Here is a 14,826-nt window from a genome sequence, read left to right as displayed (position 1 = left end):
AGTTGTGCTCAGCGGCACCAGGACACCCACAGGAAAGGGCTGCAGGAAGCACCAGGGAGATTGCAGGGCCTTCTATCTCCAGGCTGGACCTCCTCAGCCTAGAGTCACTGGCCTCAGGACTGGGCCCCACTGCAGGTCATTCAGCTGGTTCACGTTGACACTGATGAGGTCAATGACACAGAGATGCTGAATCCAAGTTTTCAGAAAAACACACCTGGAGGTTCTCTGCTTCCCTCTGTATTGACTTATAAGTAGGCAAGCAGAGTTCTAAGACACTCTGTATGGATTAGAAAATTGACAAATAACCATTTCTTTGAGGGTGGAAAGACACCAGCAAACTATTGTTTTCCTGAGAACAATCTGATAAGGGAAATGACTAATCTCATGCCAACGCTCCCCTTTCCCTCTGCCTCAGGGGTTCTCATCTTTGTCACCACCACTCAGGGTTTTGAGGAGGTCTGCAGAGCAGTGGAGACCTGCTCTGAAACCTTTGAGGTTCATGACCATGTCACCAAAAAGAAATTCAGGAGAAGTCAGCTCATAGCAAAGGAAGAACGCTTTACTGTGCCATGAACAGTGCACACTCCAAGTTGTGTGTGCTGTACTCAAGAGTGAACGACTCCACGGTTAGAAAGTTGGGGTTATGTTGTGTTGGGGAATTTCTATTCCTGAGCAGGGGTCGACCATTGATGAGGCTCCCTGGAACTGGGAGGTCCCTTTGTGGAACCCCAGTCAACTTCACGGGCATGTCATCATACAGCTCAGGGGTCTGCGGGTACATGTGTGTTCAGCCTTAATAAGCAAGGAGGTAAAGTAGGGGTTGTTAACACAAAGAGACCAGGCAGGATGCCAACTTCATGAATCATCTCAGCTGTTTATTCAGGAACAGGGGGTGCAGGGATCAAATGGCATTGTGGAACCCACTTTTATGGTGGAAAATGAGCCCACAAGCAAAGAAAAGGGCTAGGTTTATATAGGTTATTTGAGGGGTGGTCTAGTGTCCATATCAGTTTTCTTGGGCACCCGGGAATATGAACATTTTTGGATCAGGGGTCTGTGGGTAGTGTCTGGAGAGGATTTACTTTGAAGGAGATTAATACCTCCTAGAGACTTTACTTTAGGGGTGAAAAGACACTCCCTTCCCATCTGCAGCCAGCACCTGGAAAACCTTTGTCCTGGGAGATGAAGGTTGTCAGTGCATGGACTTCTTTTTCACTCCCTTTTTTCTCAGGTCTCATTATCTTGGGGATTTTTCATTATCCATATCTACTAGGGGTCAACCTGCTTCTTGATGTGCCTGCATAAGAAATGGCTCAAAGGTGTGGTCATTCCAGTTAGGTTAATTGTTGTTTGGTCCAATTAGATGCTAGCAAGTTATCTGTGGTTGAAGGGGATGATGGATACCAGTTGGATCCAACCAGATGCTTACAACCCCTATCAGGGGATTAATTCACCGATTGGGTTAAGGTCCTCACAACCCAATCATTTCACTTATAAACTTCCTTGTATTGTCTCACACATGACCTTTTGGGGACACTGCACATCTACACTATAACATCAGTACCGACAGTCCATGAAGACGTTCACTCATGCATCTTTCCCCAGGGGCAGAGCCCCAGGAAGCCTGGCTGCTTGAGCCTTGTGTGCTGAGGGGCTCAGGGAAGGGTTTGCCTGAGCCACCTCCTGGGGATGAACAGTGACAAGCTCCCTTCCCCAAGGAACTACTTCCCTGTGTGGAACAGTCCACATCAGGGTTGGTCAAAGGTTTGTCCTATCCCAAAGGCCAGGCCTGCTAGGGTGAACCTGCTCTGGGGTCTCCACACAGGGATTAAGGAAGTCACCTTTCCTTGTGGTGGGAAGCAGGGTTGCCAGGATTAGAGCTGGACAAATGTTAGGAGTGACTTCAGGGGATTCCAGTAGGGGGCCTGGGGCTTGGACAGACTCCCTCCATTTGCCCATTGATCTCTGCTGGCTTATATGGACATCTTCTGCTGGCTTACACTGATGTCTTTTAATTTCAAGGACACTCACAGCTTGGTGGCCAGTATGTGTCCGAGGGTTAATTTGGTGGCCTCCTCCACCAGAAGGGCTGTGGCAGCCATGCCCCTAGGTATCCAGGCCAGGCCAGGACACAGAATCCAACTGTTCAACTGAGGAATGTCCGCCAGCTTTTGAGTGAGGACTCGTGCCACCCCTTGCCTCTCAGCTACACGCCAGGTGAACGGCTCATAAATCAGGAATCCCCAAGGCTGTGGCAGACCGCAGCAAGTCCCTGAGCTTGTGAAAGGACTTGTTTCCCTTGTTTCCCTGTTCAATCAAGACAGGGAACCCAAATAGCCTCACAGAGTGACTTGGCTATGAGTCAAAACCAGGGATCTGAATTTCACAAAATCCAGTCATTCCTAGGAAGGCCCTGGGTTGTCTTTTGGTTTGGGGTTGTTTGTTATTTATTTATTTATTTAATTTTCCTTTGAGTGGTTCTATTTGTTAAAGTGGTTCTTTCCTTTCAGTGGTGAGAGTTAGTTCCTTTGGCATCACAATATTGATACCATTCTTGGAAGTCCAAATCCTGTTCCCCGGTGTCAAAGAATGAACACTGGAGAAATTCTGAGGGAAGCACAGAAAATATGTTTTATTTAAAGGAAAGAACAGACAGACTTCTGAAGGAGGAGGTCCAGACCTGATATCCATGGGAGGGGGTGAATCTTATCCTGTAAGAGTTTCCAGCTTTCTTACTTCTCATGCCCTCTCCTTCTATCCCATCCTTGTGGCAAAAGCGCAGGAAGGGGGCAATCTAGCAGTACCTCTCCCCATTTTCCATTGTCTACCCAGAAAAGCAGGAAGGGAGCCACCGAAGGAATACTCACTAACAAACCCCTACATGGAGGAACATTCTCTTCCCCCAAAGTAGGCGACCTTGGCCACAGGTGAGTGTGAAGTGTCCTGAAGGCATTAACATTCTATTCCCTTGAAGCAGCTTCCATCTTCCCTGCCCGACCTGGTGACCATCTGTCTACCCTAGCTCCCTGTCCTTTGTTCTTGCTTCACCCTGCCCCCCAATTTTAGGAAACCCTCACTGTTGTAAGGAAAAGGGGCAATGACCGCTCTGGCCTCTTTGAGCTGAGAGGGGGCGATGTGGTTCCAGCAGCTTGAGTTTCCCATTTAGGAATTGGGTGGGTTGAGGGGTCCACAGTAAAGTCTGTGGAAGCAACATGTGGTAAAGGCACTGAGAGGCGGATGGTCTGTGAGAGAAACAAGAAGACTCGAGTACTGGAGTAAGATTAATGCAACAATAAATGCTGCACGTGAACACAGCAATGGGTATGGTGATGTCCACAAAATGAACCATGTCTTCCACCAGGAGGTGCCAGAGAACCAGAACTGAGACATTGTTCCCATGACAAGGCATGACAAGGTGGTGAGAACATGGCTATTCCTGGACATGTAAATTTTTACGGAAGTTAGTTACATTGCCAGAATTGTCAGTAATGTAAGCACAGCATTCAGTTCTAATTGAAGGGTTATGGAAAATGATATTCATGCAAGATAGCCCCCAAAGAAAAATGGAGAGAGGTGCAGCTCAGGAGGAGGGAGGGGAAATCTGCCAAGGCTTAATCTTCCAGCAGATTCTTTCCTGATAACAATGGGGGAAATGGATGGGTACCAAATGCTGAACCCTAAACCTTAACCTTCCGCTATGGCAAATTAGTCCTATCCTATAAAACCCAGACTCCTTCTGTAACTGAGAGCCTGCTCCATACCTGGAAAATGGGCCCTCCCATGCCTGATCAGTGGACTTTGCTGCAGAATAAGGGAAAGCTTGTGGATCCGTCTCCTGCCTCCATCATTTGTGGGCCATGAGTTTACACTAATAATGGCACAAGTGCCACCTTGGGCTACAGTGAGGACATCTACAGTCATCTGGTTTTGTAAGATGGATTTCCTCAGCAGTGTTACTTCTGTGTTAATGAGAGAAACACTTTCTCAACTTGGTGGAGGGCAGTTTGGGTATAACTGGTTTGGGTTTCCACGTGCCATATTATATCTCTTAAGCCAATTTGTGGTCTAAACAGTGAAGCTAGATGATCAGACCAGTGAAAAGCAAATCATCCCCACCTATGTCTGAGATTGGGGAGATTTGTTGGCTGTCCTATACATGGTATCCATCTCCCTTGCATCCAGAGGTACCCAATGGTACATCTTCCTATCAACTCTGGGGGAAGCCAGGGCCATAAGTGAGTTCCACACATCCATTTGGTCCCACTGGGTGCTGGCCGCCTAATTTCAGGTCTAGAGAACCAGTTAGCCCAAACCAGTCATTGGCCAGTAAAATCACAATGTGTTGGCATAAGTGACTCTGGGCACATCTTAATTCCTGAGTAGCATTAGGCCACTTGTCATAGGTATAGTTATGTTGTTCCCAATAGACTGGGGCTTCTTGCTTTAGATGCCCCATGGTGAGTGTAAGCCACAAATACTGGTCACAAATCTGAGAGTAACTATCCTTATGCCTTTGACATGTTGGCAGTAATGTTGGAAAGCATGAAGTTGATGGTCTTAAATGTGATTTAACAGCTGTAAAGATCTGAAAGTTGCCTTGTTCTAAAGTGGAAGTTCTTCCATGACCTGGTTGTGATAAAGTTTCATTTGTAGGCCATAATTTAATATCAGCATGTGGGTAGTATTTTGTAGAGTGTTTCTCTTTTCATTCCAATATTAAAAATTGAAAGAAAAAAAATTTTTTTAACACAAATGGCAAACATTTAATGAGATGGAAATGATAATTATGTGGATTTGATCATTACACATTGTATAAACAGATCAAGTGATTATACTGTAACCCATAAATATGTACAAATATTACATCAGTTTTTTAAAATAATTTTTAAAAGATTTTAAAAATTCAATTAACAGACAATATAATTTCACCAAAAGTTTTTTCCCAAAATTTAAAACTGATTGAATGAAATATATTTGAGGAAAGAACATGTTTGAAAGGAGATAGTAGTAATATTCAAAAAATTTACAATCATCATGGTTTTTCCACTTTAACCCAGTTAGCACTGTCCTCATCTTTTCTGTAAGAAAACAACTGTTTGTCCAAGAATTTGTGTTCAATGATAGTAATTTTATTAATCATAATAACAAATGGGAAATAACTTATGAGTCCACCAGGAGAAAGATGACATTAATTATGGCACAATATCCTCTAGATAAAAACACAGAAGCCAGGGGTGTAACATAGGGGTAGAGTGCTTGCCTAGTATCTGGGCGGCCCTGGGTTGGATCCCAGCACTAAATAAGTAAACAAAGTAAATGAGTAAACAATAAAAATGAAAAAAAAAAAAAAAAAAAAAAAGCAGACATGGCCCGGGGGCAGTAGTGCACACCTGTAATCCCTGTACCAAAACAAACAAAGGCTGGTGATGTAGCTCAGTGGTAGACTGCTGGCCTAACATGTGTAAGGCCTGGGTTTGATCCCCAGCACCAAAACCAAAACAAAATGCCAGACTTTGTTATCTCATGGTTTCAGTGTGTCAGAAATCTGGGTGAATCTGAAAGAAAAATTTTTACACAATACCTTTGTTTGTATTTATTTATTTAATTTATTTTTATGTGGTGCTGAGGATGGAACCCAGTGCTTCACACATGCCAGATGAGCACTCTACCAGTGAGCTACAAACACAGCCCCCCACCAAAATTGAAATTTTATCAAATCACTTCCTAAAAGAGGGATACCCACCAAGGTAGCCCAGAAGTGCTGGGAAGGGGTAACAGTCCACATATGCAGCAATTATCTTCCTGCAACCTAGTGGCACACTGTTGAGACCAATCTAGGAAAGAGTTTATTTCAGTGGCTCTGTGTAAAATAATAAAGAAGTACATTCAAAAGTTTACTTATCACCACTGTCTTTGTGGAGGAGATTTAGGTCTTCTACTGAAGTGCAGGAATATCATTCCTCAGGTCCTTCGGAAGGAGAAGTTTCTCTGGCAGTCAATCCAGGTTGGCAGAACTTTACCTGAGAGTGTTGGATTCAGTTCTCCTGTCCAAGCACATTCACTGCAGAAAAGGTAGATAAAATTATGTGGAAAGGTCCCTTCCAAACAGAGTTAAATGGAGCGGGGGGGATATGAAGGTATGGTCCTGACCATAACTGGATCCCCAAGTTCACACAGAGGTGGAAAAGTGAGTGGCTCAGATATGGGATATCTACATATTTCAGTTGAAACTTGGCCAGGTTTGTGATATGAGCCACAAGATCTGCAGTTTCCTGATCTTCCTCATTCCTAATGCCCTAGTGTTCTTGGGGTGTTTCTGATTCTGAGTAGGGTCAAGGGAGCACCTTACACCATAGGTAGTAGCTTTCTTGACTTGGTTTAGGTGTCTTTTTAAGAGAGGATTGAGGTCTCCATCTACAATGGAGATGATATTTTATGCCTAGGACTTTGAATATTCCCTGAGTGACAGCTGTTTCATTGTCACTTTGGAGGCTGTGAGGCAGTCTGAATCGGGGGATTGTTTCCTGTAATAGGGCCTTCTTCTGCCTGTTCAGTTCAGGAGGGTTAGGCCTGAGTGCATCCTGTAGAAGTATCTGCCATAATCAATAAATACTGGAATCCCCTGCTCTTACAGACATGGGTAAAATCAACTTGCCAGTCCACCTGAGGAAACTGTCATGTGTTTTGTAATCCTGGAGGCTTTTTGGTGGAGCTAAGTGGGTTATTTCTCTGGCATGTCTCACGGACATTGACTATTTGATGGGTTGTCCTTGGTATACATATTTTTCTCCTTCAGTATCTCTTGAGTTAGTTTGAGAGTGTTTCTCCAAAGGGAAAGATTGATGAAGGGTGTGTAAAACCTGCCACTGAGAGTTAGCGGGTAAGTTTATTATTTTCCATCTGAATCCACCCAGAAGGTAAGAGAATGCTTCCCCTAGATAAGGCCTGCTGCGTCTCCTCCTGGTTGGATGGAGGTCTTATCTCTGGGGGAGGGCCTGTCCATAGTAGAGGGGTTAAGGTGGTTGGTTGGTGCAAAGTCCCATTAGCAGCCTCTTGGCCTGTTGAACTGCTTGTCTCTTGCCTTTTCATATCTCATCTGTCCCCTTTGGATGTCCTTGGAGTGTATTATTGCCACCTCTTTAGGTGAATGAACAGTTTCCTACATTTTTAACATCTGTTCAAAGTTTTTTTATGGAAGTTTCCTCAGTTGTTTGGAATCTTCTCTTTCCAAATTGCTGCTTGTACAGGATTAGGTAGGCACATTTAGAGTCAGGGGAAATATTAACTCTGTTGTTTCTATAGCTGGAATGCTCTCCTCAGGGCTGTCAATTCTGCAAGCTGTGCACTTGTGGCCTGGGGGCAAAGATTGTGCCTGTAAAGCATCATGTCAGGTCACCGGGGCACGTCCAGCCTTGTCATCTCCTTGTTCCATAAAGGAGCTCCCATCTGTGTACATGGCGAGGTCTGGACTAGCCTGGGGAAAGGCTCTGATGGGCTCCTCATGCTGAGTAGTTTATGGCTAGGACTTGCTGGCAGCCAGGTCAGGATTTCCCTGTAGTGTTTTAGTGGGGAAAGTGGCTGGGTTTCAATTAGAGCAAGTCCTTATTTGAGTTACAGATCCTTCTAGAAGTAAAGCCTGGTGTATCAGGAGGTGACTCTGAGAGCCATAACCCCGTTCTGTATTTAAAATCCCTGAGAGGTCATGAGAGGCAGTGACACTGAGGTGTCTTCCCAGGGTGGTTTTGATTGCTTCAGGGACTAGCAGGACAACTGCTGCTACCACTCCCAAGCAGTGGGGCCTCCCAGAGACAGTGTCAGGCTCCTGACCGAGATATGCCACTGGCTGTTGAGTTGGTCCATTTTTGTATGTGCCCACTCCCAGGGCTATTCCTTCTCTATCAGTGAGGATAAACAGGTTAAAGTTTTGCTCCATAGGTAATCTGAAGACAGGGGTTTGAAGTCAGGTCCCTTTTAATGCCATAAAGGCCTTAGTATGTCCCAGTCCTGTATCAGAACAGTTGTTCTGTAATATAGGATTTCCTTAAGGAGGCTGAAAAGAGGCTTAGCTAATTTCCCATACGAAGGAATCCAAAGCCTACAGAACCCAGTAAACCCTAAGAAGCCTCTATGTTGCCCTATGGTGGTCTGCTCTTTTTTCATAGCTTGCAAATTCCATGAGACGCTTTAATCCTAAGTATTGCATGTGTTGACAAAATTGAGCTTTTCTTTTCCTCTATCAGCTAAGAAGGTCAGGAGTTCTGTAGTGGCCTTTTGACATTCCCCCTGGGTGGTAGAACTCAGGAGTACGTCACCTACATATTGGAGAACAACCACAGATGACCTATCTCTCAATTCTTCTAGGTCCTTGGCTAGGGTTTGTCCAAACAAGCGAGGGCTACCTCTACATTTCTAAGGAGCACACTGTCCAGGTTAATGGAGATCCACATCTGGTTTCTTGAAGGCAAACAAATATTGTGATTGAGAGTCTGAGAATACACAGAAAAAGGCATCCTTTAAATCTAATACAGTAACCAAGCAGCAGCAGCTGGGATCTCAGATAATCCAGTATATGGGTCAGGAACTACAGGGTGGAGGGGAACAATGGCTTCATTAGTTATTCTAAGGTCTCAGACTAGGTGCCATTCCCCATTTGGTTTCTGAACTCCTAAAGAGGGTGTGTTGCATGGGCTGTTGCAAAGCACTAGAAGTTCCTGCTGTTTGAGGTCCTGAATGATCTCCAATTAGCCCTTTTTGCCTCTGGGTGCCAGGGTATTGTCTCTGATGCAGAAAGACAGAGGGATCCTTTAAGACTGTTTTAACTGGAACTGCACTTTTTGCCCATCCAACCTTGCCTTCAGTGGCCCACACTTCCGGGTTTATGTCACATTCTAATAGAGGTCAACATAGTGGTTCTAAATTCATCTTGGGAGTTTGGAGCTTTGAAAGTAAATTCCTCCCCAATAAAGGGATAGGGGACCTGGGGACTATCAGGAAGCATGAGAAAACATTATCCCATCCCACTCACAACTCAGTGGGGGAGGAAACTTTCTGGTAATAGGCCATCCGGATGCCCCCTTGCACCATTATGGTGTTAGAGGAAGGAGGCCCAGGGTAAGGGAATACAGAGAGCTGGTGCCAATATCCAAGAGGGAACTGACCTCTTGGCTCTCTGTGGAGGAGAATAACCAGGGGTCCTGCATGGTGACAGAAGTTATTAGAGCTATTAGTATTGACCTGGGCCCCATCAGGACTGTGTGGAGGGGTCTGGCCTCAAGGACCTACACTGCCAAGGACATTCATTCCTCCAATGATTGCCTTGACATTTAGCACAGAGTTCCAGAGGTGGCCATTTGGCCATGGGCATTCCTGTTGGAAATGTCCCAAAGGGAAACAAATCCCTTTTGTGGCTTCTGGTTCATTCCATTTTTCTCCTTTCTTATCCGGGAAGCTTACTCCTCTCAGGGCCATGACCAGTGCCCCAGTCTTTTTCCTGTCTCTATGCTCCCTTTCTTTCTTTTCCTTCTGATCCCTGTTAGAAAATTCATAAGTTGCAAGTTGGAGTGTATCATCTAAGGATTGATCAGAGCCCTATGCCAATTCTTGTAATTTCCTCTGAATGTCTGGGACTGACAATGATAAATTTTTCTTTTTTAAAAAATATTTTGTCATAAATGGACAAAATACCTTTATTTTAATATGGTGCTGAGGACTGAACCTAGTGTCTCACACATGCTCAGCAGATGCTCTACCATTTAGCCACAACTTCAGGCCTAAAAGTTATCTTTTAAAAGTAGGCAGCTGTCTGTGGACTCAGGATCCACAGTGTTGTGTCTCATTGCCTCTCTGCATTCCTCCATAAAAATAGTGGGACTTTCCTGAGGGCCTTGTATGAACCTTGTATGATACCTTGGAATAATGAATAGGTTTTTGGTTCTGAGGGCCTCAATGATTAACATCTGGAAATGCCTAGTTTTCCAGGCATCCCATTCATCATTTGGATGCCATCAAAGTATTACTTTCATATGAACAAACTGATACGAAGAACAAGTATTCAGATGAGAATTCTTCCCTTTTCTCTTGACTTCTATGGTTCCCTCATCTTCCCAGTTGATGGTTATCACAGCTGTCTCTGTCTGGGATTTGACATATTCTATTCACCATTGTGAAACCCTCTTACCCCACCATTTATTGATCCATCCAAATAAATTTTCAATAAAAATCTTAAGCATATGGGCTGGGGATATAGCTCAGTTGGTAGAGTGCTTTCCTCACATGCACAAGGCCCTGGGTTCAATCCCGAGCAACACACACACACACAATCCAAAGCATAATAAATATACGTGTATAGAAAAAGCCAAACTGGCCCCACATTTAACGTCTGAGGCTGTCTCAAAGTAAAGGCCCTGTTTAAAATGATCTTACACAGTGCACAGTGCATGGTGGAGCATGCCTCAATCCCTGCAGCTTAGAGGGTTGAGGTAGGAGGATCTTGAGTTTAAAGTCGGTTTCAGCAATATAGCAAGGTTACAGCAAGGCTACAGCCTCAGCAATGTAGCAACTTTTGGGTTGGGCCCTTCGGGAAGATGGTCACGGTGGAAGGGGCTGAGGTGAAAGTGGATGGCAAGTCGAAAGTGAGCAAAAAGTGGTGGTAATCTTTAGTTCCAGGGTGTTCTGCTTGTTGATGCAAGCTGCTGTAAGGCTGGTTAGGGGGTCCCTGTGCCAAACCTCCTGGGCAGAGTGGGGTCAGAGGGAACTTCAACTGGGTCAACTTGCTCCTTTCATGGTGCTTCACAAGGACAAGCCACTTTCTAATAAAATAAGTGAGTTAAAGAGACGCCTGAAAGCTGAGAAGAAAGTGGCAGAGAAGGAGGCCAAGCAGAAAGAGCTCAGTGAGAAACAGCTAAGCCAGGCCGCTGCTGCTGCCACCAACCATGCCAATGAAAATGGTGTGGGTTCTGAGGAGAACAGCCTGGACCCAAACCAATACTACCAGATCCACAGTCAAGCAGTCCACCCGCTGAGGATCAATGGGGCGGACCCTACCCACATAAGTTCCAAGCAGACATCTCGCTCACTCACTTCATCCAAGAATATAGTCACCTGCAGCCTGAGGATCACCTGACTGACATCACCTTGAAGGTGGCAGGTAGGATCCACGCCAAAAGAGCTTCTGGGGGAGAGCTCATCTTCTATGACCTTTGAGGAGAGGGGGTCAAGTTGCAAGTCATGGCCAATTCCAAGAATTATAAATCAGAGGAAGAATTTATTCATATCAATAACAAACTGCGTTGGGGAGACATAATTGGAGTTCAGGCGGATCCTGCGAAAACCAAGAAGGGTGAGCTGAGTATCATTCCCTATGAGATCACACTGCTCTCTCCCTGCTTGCAGATGGTACCTCATCTCCACTTTGGCCTCAAAGACAAGGAAACAAGGTATTGTCAGAGATACTCGAACTTGATCCTGAATGACTTTGTGAGGCAGAAATTTATCGTCTGCTCTAAGATCATCACATACATAAGAAGTTTCTTGGATGAGTTGTGATTTCTAGAGATTGAAACTCCTATGATGAACAACATCCCAGGGGGAGCCGTGGCCAAGCCTTTCACCACTTACCACAGTGAGCTGGACATGAGTTTATATATGAGAATTGCTCCAGAACTATACCATAAGATGCTGGTGGATGGTGCACTGACTGGGTTTATGAAATTGGACACCAGTTCTGGAATAAAGGGATTGATTTGACTCACAATCCTGAGTTCATCAGCTGTGAGTTCTGCATGTCATATGCAGACTATCATGATCTCATGGAAATCACAGAGAAGATGGTTTCAGGAAGGGTGAAGAGCATTACAGGCAATTAAAGATCACTTACCACCCAGATGGCCCGGAGGGCCAAGTCTATGTGATTGACTTCACTCCACCTTTCTGGAGCTTGAGAAAGCTCTAGGGGTGAAGCTGCCAGAAATTAACCTCTTTGAAACTGAAGAAACTCACAAAATTCTTGATGATATTTGTGTGGCAAAAGCCACTGAATGCCCTCCACCTTGGACCATAGCCAGGCTCCTTGATAAGCTTGTTGGGGAGTTCCTGAAGTGACATGCATCAATCCTACGTTCACCTGTGATCACCCACAGATAATGAGCCCGTCGGCTAAATGGCACCGTTCTAAAGAGGGTTTGACCAAACGCTTTGAGCTATTTGTCATGAAGAAGGAAACAGGCAATGCCTACACTGAGCTGAATGATCCCATGAGGCAGCGGCAGCTGTTTGAAGATCAGGCCAAGGCCAAAGCTGCCGGTGATGATGAGGCCATGTTCATGGATGGAAACGACTCCCCTGGAGCATGGCTGCCTCCTTCAGCTGGCTGGGGCATGGGCATTGACCGCATCACCATGTTTATCACAGACTCCAGTAATGTCAAGGAGGTGCTTCGGTTTCCTGCCATGAAACCTGAAGACAAGGAGACTGTAGCAACCACTGATAGACCGGAAAGCACAACCGTTGGCACTTCTGTCTAGAAAACAATTCCAGGGCATGTAAGTCAGGAATCCTTGCATTTCTGCAAAAGATCAGGTCTCTGAGGGAATTCTTGTGTGTCGCCATCTATTTGAACACTGCAGTTCAGTTCAGCGACCAGAAGAGAGAAGATTAAGAATTTCTTTTTACTCCTTGTTATCAAATAAACCATTTGAAAAAAAAAAAAAAAAGCAGTATCTTATTCTGATAGACTTTAATACTATCTTATAACCAAGAACTTTAAAAATTTTATTTTGGAAGTCAATAGTCATAGATTCCTCCTTTTCCATTTTCTGTAAAATATTTGTGATTCATTCTCAAGCAAATAGTTGTAGGGACTAATGACACGTTAACTAACTCAGGCTGACTCCTTACTCCCTGGCAAGTGAGCAAGATCAAGGCCTCAAAGGCGGTTTCAATAGTTAATGACGATAAATCGGACCGCCGTCAGGGATTGATTAACAACAGTTCCGCAAACGTGATCAGCTCTTGCTTGCCATATAGTCCTATGGGACTCTCACTTGCGTGAACCCCCCGGGCCTTGCTGACCTTTAAGCTGATTGGTTCCTGCCTAGCCTCCACCCTACATAAAAGCTGTGTGACTTCCTCAATAAATGAGTTCCTGCTGTGACTGTTCTCCCTGACGCGTCTGATTGTCCTCCGCTTGGCGGGCTGGGTGCAGGCGGTCAGTCAGCCCTACCTATCCCAGTCTGGCCTTGTTGGGGAGTGCTTTCTTCCCTTGTCACTGGTTGAGAAGAGCAGGGGGGCTTAAGACCCCGACATCTGGTGCCCAATGTGGGGCCCCTCAAGGCTGATATGCAGCCAAAGCGAAGAGGCAACTTCAAAACCGAAAGTACCGGCAGATCGGGCCAAGCGAGTTCCGAGGTAAGGCATCCCCGAAAAGATGGGGCAAACACACACCACACACGGTGACCCTGCGCTCTCAGCTCTTAGACTCATACTGAAGAGTAGGGGCCTTGAGTGGTCTGATACACAGGCGGAAAAAGCCTGGGACACCTTTACTCGGGTGGCCCTTTGGCTTCCTGCTGCTAATCTTTTTGACTGGCCCACATGGGATTGTGTAGAACAACTTGTTAGGAAGAGGGAAATCAATTTAGGGGAGGGTCCCCCATTGGGAGTCTGCCCTACATTATCCGCCCTTAAGGCCTGCTTCTCTCCAGGACTTCCCAAAGGGGGCTCCAAGTTTCTCCCCAAAGAGCCGCCACCTAAAGATGATACTGTGAGAGAACTCACTGACTCTAACCTCCCCCATCCCTGTATGGCCTTCCCGGTAAATGCTAAAATGTTAGTGTAAGGTCAACCTCCCCCCCCCCCCCCCCCCCGCCCCCGCCTTAGGTGCCAACATGGCTCTGGCTGAGCTTCTCTTCCTGATTTTACTCCTCATAACTTCTTCCTGCCGGCGTGAACTTGCACCCAATCGGCGCTTGGCACCCCGTCCAGACCCCTAGCAACAAGGCTCACCCAATCAACCATCGCCCCACCCCCCAGCAACAAGGCTCTCCCAATCAACTCTCGCCCTGTTTCATGCCCCAACCGATCAGCCTCTTCCCGGCCCTATATAAGTGAGTGCATTTTAAAAATAAAACGGGACTTCTCCAGTGATTTGCTTTGGAATGTGGCTCCGTGAGCTTCTTTCTTTGGTGCCGAAACCCCGGGAGGGGAAACTCCTCAAATATCGAGGACCCCCTCTATCTCCCCCGGTCAAAGCTTCTCACCTCGTCCGCCTTCTTGAGCGCTGGCTATCCTGCAACAACCACTGGCCAATTTCTAGGTGAGGGTGAGTCACCCCTTGGGAGGCAGCTGCCCTTAACTTGACTATCACAGAGTGTCTGGCCATGATTGTCCAGCAGCCCCTGAGGAGACCACACTCCACCTCGGCCTTCATGACCACAGTGGACTCCTAGGCGCCTCTTTCCTCCCTCAGTCGGGCGGGAGGGAACAACAGACCCCTTCCTCTTCTCTCTCCTCTCGTTCTTTCTCTCCTCTCTCCTCTTCTCTTCCATGCTGACTGGCAAAAGCCTAGTGCTAGGTACTCCGTGACCTCCGGCATTTTGCACCGGCAGGGAAAATCTCGGGTGACAACCTGACTTTTCCCTTGTCACTGACTCTATCAAGTCCCGTGAATGGTTTTGCTCATTGAGGACGCCTGAACGAGTCACCCATTCACTTCCCTTGGTCCAGATCTCTCTCTCTCTCTCTCTCTCTCTCTCTCTCTCCCTCTCTCCCTCCCTCCCTCCCTCCCTCCCCTCCTCTGCCTCTTATCTCCCTCACTTCCTCTCCGCTGGA

At 46.1% G+C, this 14,826-nt stretch overlaps 1 long non-coding RNA gene and 1 pseudogene across 2 annotated transcripts in view; both read left to right on the top strand.

Moving 5' to 3' along the window:
- Window positions 1–14,826, top strand: part of LOC306646932 — a 332,017-nt gene that overhangs the window by 154,810 nt on the left and 162,381 nt on the right. The gene's annotated exons all lie outside the window — the stretch shown is intronic.
- LOC306646924 (lysine--tRNA ligase-like) lies at window positions 5,154–13,185 on the top strand (annotated as a pseudogene). Its single transcript, XR_013766917.1, has 2 exons — window positions 5,154–10,642; window positions 10,822–13,185. The product of XR_013766917.1 is annotated as a lysine--tRNA ligase-like (transcript).

The sequence above is a fragment of the Sciurus vulgaris genome (genome assembly GCF_902686455.1).
Source record: "Sciurus vulgaris genome assembly, chromosome: 16".
NCBI lineage: Eukaryota > Metazoa > Chordata > Mammalia > Rodentia > Sciuridae > Sciurus > Sciurus vulgaris.
The sequence above is the reverse complement of the archived record's forward strand: the minus strand, read 5'-3'. Positions and strand labels throughout refer to the sequence as shown.